The sequence below is a fragment of the Sorex araneus genome, chromosome 3 (genome assembly GCF_027595985.1).
Source record: "Sorex araneus isolate mSorAra2 chromosome 3, mSorAra2.pri, whole genome shotgun sequence".
In the NCBI taxonomy this organism is placed as follows: Eukaryota; Metazoa; Chordata; class Mammalia; order Eulipotyphla; family Soricidae; genus Sorex; species Sorex araneus.
The window spans coordinates 72,836,527-72,847,732 of NC_073304.1; the positions used below are offsets into that span (position 1 = coordinate 72,836,527).

The 11,206-nt window shown below is 46.9% G+C and overlaps 1 pseudogene; it reads left to right on the forward strand.

The window, feature by feature from the left end:
- Positions 1 to 4,596: 4,596 nt before the first annotated feature.
- On the forward strand, positions 4,597 to 7,013 carry LOC105942735 (granzyme B(G,H)-like; annotated as a pseudogene).
- Positions 7,014 to 11,206: the final 4,193 nt, after the last annotated feature.

Below are 11,206 nucleotides of genomic sequence, written 5' to 3' on the forward strand. Positions count from 1 at the left end.
AAACCTTTAAAGAAGACCTATTGCCAGTCCTTTTCAAGCTTTTCCAGGAAATCAAAGAAACAGAAACACTCCCAAACAGTTTCTATGAGGCACATATCACCCTGATACCAAAAGCAAACAGAGACACCACAAAAAAAAGAAAATTGCAGGCTGGGAAATCACCTTCTCCAAAGTCAAACTGCACTACAAAGCAGTGGTAATTAAAACAGCATGGTATTGGCATAAAAACAGACCCATAGACCAATGGAATCGGGTTGAATATCCTGACACACCCATTCAAATATATGATCATTTAATCTTTGATAAGGGGGCAAGAAATGTGAAATGGAACAAGGAAATCCTCTTTAACAAGTGGTGCTGGAAAAACTAGACAGCTTCATGCAAAAAAAATGAACTCAGACCTCTATCTAATGCCATGCATAATAATCATATCAAAATGGATTCTAGAGCTCAACATCAGACCTAAATACATAAGGTAAATGGAAAAAAGATAAGAAAAACACTCCACAGTATTGAAGCTAAAGGTACCTTCAGAGATGAAACGCCATTTACTAAGCAAGTGGAAGCAAAGATAAACAAATAGGACTACATTAAACTAAAAAGCTTCTGTACCTCAAAATAAACAGTTACCTAGAAAAAAAAAGACAGCCTTCGTAGTAGGAAAAGTTATCCACCCAAATCCCTTCTAATAAAGGGTTAATATCAAAGATAAACAAGGCACTCATTGAACTCTACAAGAAAAAAAATCCAACCCCATCAAAAACTGAGGAGAAGAAATTTCTCAAAGAAGATATTTGAATGGCCAAAAGGAACATGAAAAAATGTTCTTCAGCACTAATCATCACAGAGATGTGAATCAAAACAACAGTGATATCTCACACCACAAACACTGACACACATCCAAAAGAATAATAAAAACCAGTGCTGGTGTGGATGTGGTAAGAAAGGGACTCTCCTTCATTGTTGATGAGAATGCTGACTGGTTCAACCTTTCTGGAAAACAATATGCACATCCTCAAAAAATTAGAAATTGAGCTCCCATTTGACCCAGCAATACCACTCCTGGGAACATGCCCTGGGGACTCAAAAACATACAGTATAAACACCATATGCACCCCTATGTTCATTGCAGCACTATTCAGTATAGCCAGAATCTGGAAACAACCTGAGTGCCCAAGAACAGACTAATGGATAAAGAAACCATAGCATACCTACAAAATGGAATACTACTCAGCTGTAAGGGAAAAAAATGAAGTCATGAAATTTGCCTATAAATGGATGGACTTGGATAGTATCCTGCTTAGTGAAATGAATCAGAGAGAAAGGGACAGATATAGAATGACTGCATTGGTTTGTGGTATATAGTATATATATATATGTTTGTATATGTATACATATATACATATATATATATTAGAAGACATACCCACAGCCAGTGAAAACAGGGTCCAGAACATTTAGGAGGATTGTCAATCATTAGAATCAATGACAAGTGTTTGTGGAATGGAGGGTAGGTAATATAGAGAAGAGACCAAGATGACAATAATAGCCAGAAATGATTATGCTGGACAAGCATTGAAAGTTAACAGTAGGTAAAGGGATATACTGGATAATCTTTTGGTATCTGTACTGCAAACCACAATGCCCAAAAGGAAAAAGAGAGAGAGTTAAAGAGAAAGAGAAAAAGAGAGAAGAAAATGCCTGCCATAGAGGCAGACTGTGGCAGGGGAAATGATGGGAGGGAAACTGGGCACACTGGTGCTGGGAAATGCACACTGGAGGAAGGATGGATGATGCAACACTGTAAGATCGCAACCAAATACTTAACAGCTTTGTAATGGTCTATCTCACAGTGATTAAATAATAAAATCTTTAAAAATTTTAAAATCATACTAAGAAAGAGAAAAGAGGGAGTAAAAATATGTTATACAGAAATTAATATATTTATGGATATACGTGTGTCTTAATCATATTACAGATAAAAGAATTACATAAGCTTACACAAGTATCTGCACATAAACATCGTAGATGTGTAATCATGCATAAAATCTACATATCTAGCAAGGTAATTAAGATAGTTGTAGCCGCAAAATATGCATACATTCATAGGTATAGGCATAGCTATAATTTTAAAATCCTACCTTGACAAGCACATATTCAATTTGAGAAAGATTACTATAGAAAGCCTCTGCTGTAGCCAGATTCACTTTTATACAATGAGACCCAGAAAATAGCAATTGAGTCACAGAACTAAACAAAAATGAACACATTCTTGGGACAAGTTTTTCCTTCTCAGTCTGTTAGATATTCTATGGGCTCAAGGAAAAAATCCTGACCTCCTGGCTCTGGGAGACTAAAATAAAGATGATATTTCTGGAGCGGATGAACTGTCTCCAGGCACCATTTAAGCGAAATTATGGCTATGATCCAGAGATTAACAAATGAATCTCAGAAGAGAGCAGCTTGCTGCAAAGATGTCTCTCAACCACAATTATTTAAATTTTTAGAATTCCAGGAGAGCATGAGGCCACCAATATATCGAGTTACATCTCATACTATTCATAACAAGCAACACAGAATAAGTTATTTAGCATCTACCTATGGGGCAGATGAGTGGTGGTGGCAAAAACTTAAATAATGATAATAGGAAGGTGCAATGGTGGTAGGATTGGTGTTGGAATATTGAATGTAATTAATTACTGTGAACAACTTTATGAAAATGAAATTGAAAAAAAAACTTTTAATCATTCCAGGGATTAAATTCAGGGCCTCACATAAGCTAAGCATGAACTCTACCTCCAGATCTCTTTACCTGGTCCCCAAAATGTCTAGAAATGAAACCACAAAATAAAGGTGTTGACAACTTATTGCATATAAAGAATACAGAAAAAAACATAAAGTTATTGGTATCACAGTAAGACATCCTGTCACAGTTCCATTGATAAAATGCTATCAGTACCATTTTTACTATAATACCTGACTTTTCATGGCATACTTTGAAGGTCTGATTTTTTGCTTTTTTCCACTGTTGCCTCTGGAAACAGAGGAATTGGAAATGGAAACAGAGAAACAGAGGAATTTCATTAATAATAGGGTATCTCCCTGCCATAGTGGCAGTGTGGGGTGGGGGGAGACGGGACTGGGGAGGGCGGGAGAGATGCTGGGTTTACTGGTGGTAGGGAATGGACACTGGTGAAGGGATGGGTTATTGAACTTTGTATGGGGAAAACACAAGCACAAAAATGTATAAAACTGTAACTGTACCCTCACGTTGATTCACTAATTAAAAATAAATAATTTAAGAAATAATAATAAATAAATAAATAAAAATGAATAGGGTATCTGGGGCTGGAGCAATAGCACAGCGGGTAAGGCGTTTGCCTTGCACGCGGCCAACCCAGGTTCGATTCCCAGCATCCCATATGGTCCCCTGAGCACCACCAGGAGTGATTCCTGAGTGCAGAGCCAGGAGTAACCCTGAACATCGCTGGGTGTGACCCAAAAAGCAAAAAAAAAAAAAAAAAAAGGAATAGGGTATCTGACAGTCACTACTATGTCAACACACCCACTGGACTTATTGTTCAAATTCAAGAAATAAATCTCTCAGACCAGGCAATCCAAGCAGCTAAAACTCATAGATACACTGGTCACCTGGCTGAAAACTCTGGGTGCCCTCATGAGGCGGGCAGGCCAAGTTCCCTGTCAAAGCCCCAGCAGCCGAACCCATATCCCACTGTTGCTACCCCACCAACAGCCCAACTTGATCACTTCTGTCACTGACTGCATTTATACTTTAGTAGAGTTGATAAGGTACTCAGGAAAAGAATCCATAATAGTAGGTGAATTGCTATCTGGGTTGAGTCCATGGATTCGTGCTTGCTCATGTCTGCTGCAAACCTCACCATGATCCTTCCACTCTATACACTGATCACTGAGCTTTCCACCACAGGATCAACTTTCAAATGGAAGGAGACATCCTCAATATGTTTGGAAAAAGCACAACAAAGGAGTTAAATAGAAGGACCAGAATGATAGAACAGTGGGTATGGAGTTTGCATTGCATATGGCCAACTTAGGTTCTATCTGCAATCCCATAGGTTCCCTGAGCACTGCCAGGAGTAATAACTGAGTGCAGAGCCAAGAGTAACCCTGAGCATTGCCAGATCACCCAAAAAAAATCAAAAGTGAAAGGGCTAAATATACACTTACCAAGATATTGCCTTAGTGGGCTTAGCAGGATGAAGATTAAGGAATGAAGTTTCTGTCTCTGGGGACTGAGGCTTCTGAGACCCCATGATTCTGGGGTTAATGTTCCATACTATACTCTTCACCTCGGGTTTGGGTTTCTGTTTCTGGGTGGGACAGTGGCGTGCTCTAAGTCATTAACTGTGGGCACTGATATGGTCACTGCCTGATTCTCAGAAATCACCAGAAAATGACATCAAGGAGAGGGAGGGAGTAGGACAGTTGTCACAGATAGACATCTAGGATGAAGCACCAAAACAGGAGGAGATGCAGGCCTCCTGGTCAAAGCAAAACTGCACGTCCCTCTCTTGGTGTTAAAGGAGACCACAGAGGAAACCTCAGCACCAGCCAATGGGCAACCTTCCTGGAAAGATGCTGCTGCTCCTTCTCCTGCCGAGCTTCGCACTGTCCCCCAGGACAGAGACAGGTGAGTGACCCTCCCACCCTCTGAGCCTGAGCAACTCACTGAGGGGAAACCTGACCTACTGTACTGGCCTATCCACTCTCTACAGGTACATCCTGAAGCCACATCACAGCCAACATCTGATCCCGGAATGGTGGGAGGCTGATCTGAAAAGTGAGCATAGACACTCTCCTCCTGGCACCACTTCTGCCTCTGGAACAGAATGCAGGGTGCTGGGAGGAGAGAGGAAATGCTAACTTCTGAAGGGGAGGAGGACACTTGTTCCCATGTGGGAAGAAGGGAGACCCTCTCAGGAACATTCCGAACAGAGCAGATCCTGAGTAGGTGCCCTTGCTGTCCCCTGAGGTCTTCTGCCTTTCTCCCCCTCAAGATCCCTCAGTCCCTCTCCCCAACTCTGCTCTCCTGCCAGGCACTGAGCAGTGCCCCCTCGTCAAGGATGAACCACCTTCTGACGGCCTCAACCTTCTCTGCTTCCTGCATCTCACCTGCATGGTCATCTGCAACCTTCCTCCAGGCCCACTGGGAATTTTCCACAGGCACCCCACTCACAGAGCACCCACTGTGGGTGCCTAGAGAATAGACTGGCCCACACTCAACCCCTGACCTCAGTCTCTTTCTATAAATAGGTTCCTGCTGGACATCACTGAATGGGGGGGTCTCAGAGTCTAGTCAGGAGAGCAATGTCATGAGTCAATGTCAAGGGAAACTTGGAGCAAAACTGAAGAGGACAATGAGGTTCCCTCCCTGCCTTTGGGTTATGGGGTAGAGTCACCACAGTAGCAGTATGAAAATTGCAGTGTCACCTGTTTTCCTGGAAAATCACCATGAAGCACTGCTGCAGGTAACACTAGCTCCACTGAGAACCCCTCAGCTCTCAGAAGTAGGGGTCCCATTCACTCAGGATGCTGCCCCTCCTGTCCCTGCCCTTCTGATCTGCTGGGTTCTGTCTCCTGGGACTATTCCCCCTGGGCTCTCTGTGCAGTACTATTGAGGTGACCCTGGGAGCCCACAACATACAAAAGCAGGAGAAGAGCAAACATAAGATCCCCGTGAGCAGAGCCATCCCACACCCGAACTTTGATTCTAGGATCTACGCCAACGACATCATGCTGCTGAAGGTAAGGGAGCCCTGAGGTGCAGCTGTTCTGAGTCCACATGTTGGACCTGCCCATCCTGGTGACTCAGGGAGAGAGAGGGAGAGGACGACAAACAGCTCATGTGGGGGCCTGGCCAATGTGAGCTGGATGCGCTCTCTCTCTCTCTCTCTCTCTCTCTCTCTCTCTCTCTCTCTCTCTCTCTCTCTGTCTTTCTCTCTCTCTCTCTCTCTCTCTCTCTCTCTCTCTCTCTCTCTCTCTCTCTCTCTCTCTGTCTCTCTCTCCACAGCTCCAGAGAAATGCTAATTTGACTAAAGAAGTAGGACTCTTCAGCCTGCCCGACTCCCAGGTCCGACTGAGGCCAGGCCAGGTGTGCAGCATGGCCAGCTGGGGGCTGGTGAGTCCACGGTCAAACATGGCAGACACACTTCAAGAGGTGCAGCTGACCTTGCAAATGGATCAAGAATGCAAATCCCATGATTTTCCACGCTACTATAATCCTGCCATCCAGCTGTGCGCTGGGGACCCCAGCAGGAGAAAGAGTTACCTTTAAGGGAACTACCATCACCCGCAGACCATGAAACAGGGGTATTTGGGAGAACTGATACAACATCACAAACCTGTGAAGCCTCCTCACAGGGCAATCTGTGTGTGGTGTTTCTGTCTGGAGGGAAGCGTGAGTCAGCTGGGGTAAGGCAGGGCCTCTTTGAGCCACCAAGGCTTATGGTGACAGCACACGAGTCTCACAGGGGGGGGATCCCTATTCTGGCCACAGCCTGGGATGTCCATGTTAAGGCCCGTGGCCCTCAGAGTGGGGCTCACCACATAGTGACAAATGCGCCCCCTCCTTAAAGTGTCAGCTACTACCGTTTCCCAGTCCAAACACGATACGTTCTTGTCCCCCTCTCCCTGTGGACAGAGACCAAATAGGGGACATAGCACAGCCCCCTGTGTAAGCAAGACCTCAATGATATCCAGTATCAGCCCCTGCCATTTGGACATTGGCATGTCCTGCCTTTACCCAATGGGGCTCACTGGGCACCCTCCTCTGAAAGGGGCCTGTGGCAGTAGGAAACCACCCAGTCCTTCCCTCATGTCCACAGGGAGACTACTCTGCGGGTCCTCTTGTCTGCAACAATGTGGCCCAGGGAATTGTCTCCTAGGGAATGAGCAATGGATCACCACCCCGGGCCTACACAAGAATCTCTAGTTTCCTCTCATGGATAAGGAACACCCTAAGAAAGATATAACTGCAGCTTCCAAAGTCTCCTCTGAGCACCTGAACCTTCTAGAGAGGGGACCCCACCCAATAAATGTCTTTAGTAACATCAACTGAGCTCATATGTGACCCTCATTCTCAGGCACAGCTGTGCTCAGAAGGCCAGAGTGGTCCCCAGCCACTGTCCTTCCACCTCTCTCCCCTTGATCCTCGGCCTGGGACAGACTCACCCCTGCAGGTAGCATGGACTCTGGCCTGGACTCAGAGGAACCTCTTCACCCCCACTGTTGTAGAGGAAGTTCACCCCATGGTCCTGCACCCCAAGAAGACACAGCCTGGGCTGAAATCAAATCAATCACCCCCTAACCTTTTTCATTCTCATGGGAACAGTCTTAGGATCTCAAGATATGGGGGAGGAGAGCCTGAGCACTTGTAATCTGAGCACTGCTCGGGAGAAATTCCTGAATGCAGAGCCAGGAGTAACCCCTGAGTTTCACTGGGTGTGGCCCAAAAACAAACAAACAAAAGCACCAAGTCCCAGAAACATCCTCTCACTTATATGGCCTCTTTCTACCTCACTCCTTACACTGACCCTCCACAGGGCCACTTCTTCATGCTCACTCACTCAGCTTAAGAACCTGCCCTTGAGATAAGATCCAGAGCTGCTGAGTGTGAAACAGACCCTCTGCTCCTAAAGACTATGATCCGAGAGGTCTTCTAACCCATTTTGGCACCCAGAGCGGCTTCTTACAGAAATGCATCTGGACTGTGAGCTGTGCTACAACTCCGTGCCGCCTGGGGAGGGATTTTTCCTCTCCACCCTGTTTTTCTGCGCGGAAAATGGCAGCGACAGCAATATCCACGTGACAAGAGCCACCTTCTAAGACTCCTAACCCAGAGGTATGATTTTTGCAATTTTGTGGCTCATAGGCAATCATGGAAAGCAGGCGTTACTGGCATGCCCTGGGCCCAGACAAGATCCGGAGCTGCTGCTCGCAAAACAGACCCTCTGTTCCTAAAGACTATGATCCAGAGGTCTTCTAACCCATTTTGGCACCCAGAACGACTTCTTACAGAAATGCATCTAGACTGTGAACTGAGTTAAAATATCAGAAATCCGAAACCACGCGGCCACATGGCCGCACAAATTCATAGAATCTTCATTCTCAGCAATGAAAAGAAATTATTAAATGATGCCTTTTCAGCAGGCCTGATTGTTGGGGGGAAATTCCAAACAATGATAGTGAGTTCTCTATTGAAATATTGAATGTATTCAAAGTATAGAGAAAATAAAGTGAATATCATTAGCTACTTAGGTGGGGGCTGGGTAGGAGGGGGGTATTTTGGGGTTCTTGGTGGTGGGACATGTGCACTGGTGAAGGGATGGGAGTTCAATCATTATATGACTAAGACTTAAACCTGAAAGCTTTGTATTTTTTTCACGGTGATTCAATAAAGTAAAAACTTAAAAAAAAAAAAAAAAAGAACCTGCCCTCACACAGGGCACCAGGCTGCCCAGTCTGGGAAGTCCGGTGGGGCTTAACCCCCATTTAAATCATAATGAAATATACCAGGCCAGTCCCTTGTGTAAACAACTCCTGACACTCTGGTTGAAACCCCAGAATAAGGAAACTGTGATGGAGGGTGAATTACTGTCTGGTTTGAGTCCCTGTGCCATGCTGTCTCCTGATCACTATAACCCTCACCCTGGACGTTCCATTCCACAGTCTGGTCACTAAGGTTTATGTCTGTCCACCACACCATCAACTCCCAAGGAAAGAGATGTCTTTGTGAGCTTGGACACTGCACAGACGAGGACCGAAGTTCACATCTGCCAGACTCTGTCCTGATGAACAGAGAGGGCGAGTCCAGGAGATGGGCAAGTTTCTGGGGACAGGGACAGGCCATAGCAGAGGCTGTCGGAGTCTTCCACTGCCCAAATGCGTATTATAACCTAGCAGTAAACAATGCCATTTCACCTCTTTCCTGGGCCCACTCACCCTTGGCGACCACACAACCACTCACTGCAGAGAACTCCCTCAGCTGTGAGCAGCTGACACCCCAGATCACATCTGGCTCTTTCAGAGCCACTGAGCAGCCCTCAGTGAACCACCCTGCCTGCCCCCCACCCAGCTGAACTGACTCTGCCTCTTGTCACCCACCTGCATCTTGACCTCTCTGGACAAAAAGATCGATGTGATTCTGGGCGCACACAATGTCAGAGAGAAGGAGATCGGCTGGCAAGTGATCCCTGTGAGCAATTTCTTCATCCACCACAACTATAATTGTAAAACCTTTGGCAAGGACATTATGCTGCTGAGGGTAAGGAAACCCTAACGCTGGGCTCTCCTGGGTCTACCTGTTTCTGACTTACTGACACCTGCACTCCTCCTTCCATGCAACACATGTGCATCCCAGTGGTTCATGGAGAGAAAGACATGCAGCCCGAGTGGGGTTGGAGGACCAGGGATGTGGGCTGAACTGGACCCTCTCTCCTCTAACCATAGTTATCGAAACCAGCAACACTGGATAAAGAAGTAGGACTCCTCCCCCTGGCGAGGATGGGGAACATCGTGAAGACAGGAGATGTATACTTGGCTGAGTCTAATGAACAGTGCCTTGGCGCACACACTGCAGATGTATCTGACCGTGCAGAGCCCTCGGGTGTGTGTTTCTCGGTTTCCAAGAGCATATTCACCTCCTCTCAGCTGTGTGTTGGTAACATCAGTAACCCAAGAGGTACCTTTCAGGTGAATCTGAGTCACTGGCCACATGACCATGAGGAGCAAAGGTCCTGTAAGCAGGCTGTGGGGACCCCCTCACTCTCCAGTTTGGGATATTTCCCTCTAGGAGAAAAAGGGGGCACTTGCAAAGCCAAACTTCTCCCAGCCTCCCTGGCATAGGAGCAGCACATGGAGTGTCCCAGTCTCCCACTCTGGGCACAATCTGAAGTTTCCAGTTTACCTGGACCTCAGATATGGCTCCATCCTATTAGTGTCTAAAGCTTCACACTAAGATTTTTTTTGGTTTTTGGGGTTTTGTTTTTGTTTTTGTTTTTTTGGGTTTGTTTGTTTGTTTTGTTTTGTTTTGGTGGTGGTGTTTTTGGGTTTTGAGCCACACCTGGCTGTGGTCAGGGCTTACTCATGGATCGTGCTCAGGGATCACTCATAGCAGGCTCAGGGGTATGGGGTAGCAGAGATTGAACCCAAGTTGGCCACATTCAAGGCAAGAGCCCCTCCCACTGCACTATCTGCCCCAGATGCTACCAACTAAGTGGTACCAACTGCCCAGGCCCAACAGGACATGGATCAGGTCACCATGTTGACAGAGCACCCAAATGAGGGAAAGAGAGTCCCTGCAGTAAGGGACCCTGCGAGGATTCAGAGTCAACCTCTGGCAGCTCGGCCGCAGCCTGTCCAGCTGCTAACCACATGAGGCTCGAAGGGCTTCCTCCTCTGAGGGGGCCAGAGGGCAGCAGTAGAAGGGTCCAGTCCTTCCCTCATGTCCACAGGGAGACTCCGGAGGTCCACGTGTGCAACAATACGGCCCACGGCATTGTGTTCTATGGAGGCAAGTGTGGATCACTGCCCTGAGTCTACACAAAAATCTCTAGCTTCTGGTTCTGGATAAATAGCACCCTGGAAAAGATGTAATCAGAGAACCTGAGGCCTCCTCTGAGAAGACCCGGCACCACCTGTGCAGCGGCCCTCGACTCAATAAAATCTTCAGCAGCATGAACTGGGACTCACGTGTGAGCCTCACTCAGGCACAAGCACAGCTCTGTGCTCCGGGCGCCGGGACAGTCCAGCCGTGTTCCCCTCTTCCCCTCCACAACCCCCCAGCTCTGCAGAATGGTCCCCCAGCTCCTGCCCATCCCCCTTGTTTCCTCTGTCCATCTTCCAGGGACAGACTGACCCCCGAGGAGAAGGATGGACCCCAGCTTGGGTCTGGGGGAGCCTCTCCCCAGTTGTCTGACAGAGAGGAAGGTCACCCCCATGATCTCACCCCAAGCAGACACAGCCTGGGCAGAAACCAGACATCTAAACTTCTCCCCTGACACTGACCCCATTTTCCTTCCAAGCCAGGGAAGCAGCAGCCTTCTTGGGGGCTGCAGGGATGGGGTGAGGAGAGGCAGCTCATGGGAATCCCTATTCCCACCTCTGAGCACTGAACTAGTCCCAGGCCCTTCCCTGCCCCTCAGAGTTCAGGCCCAGCTCAGCCTCC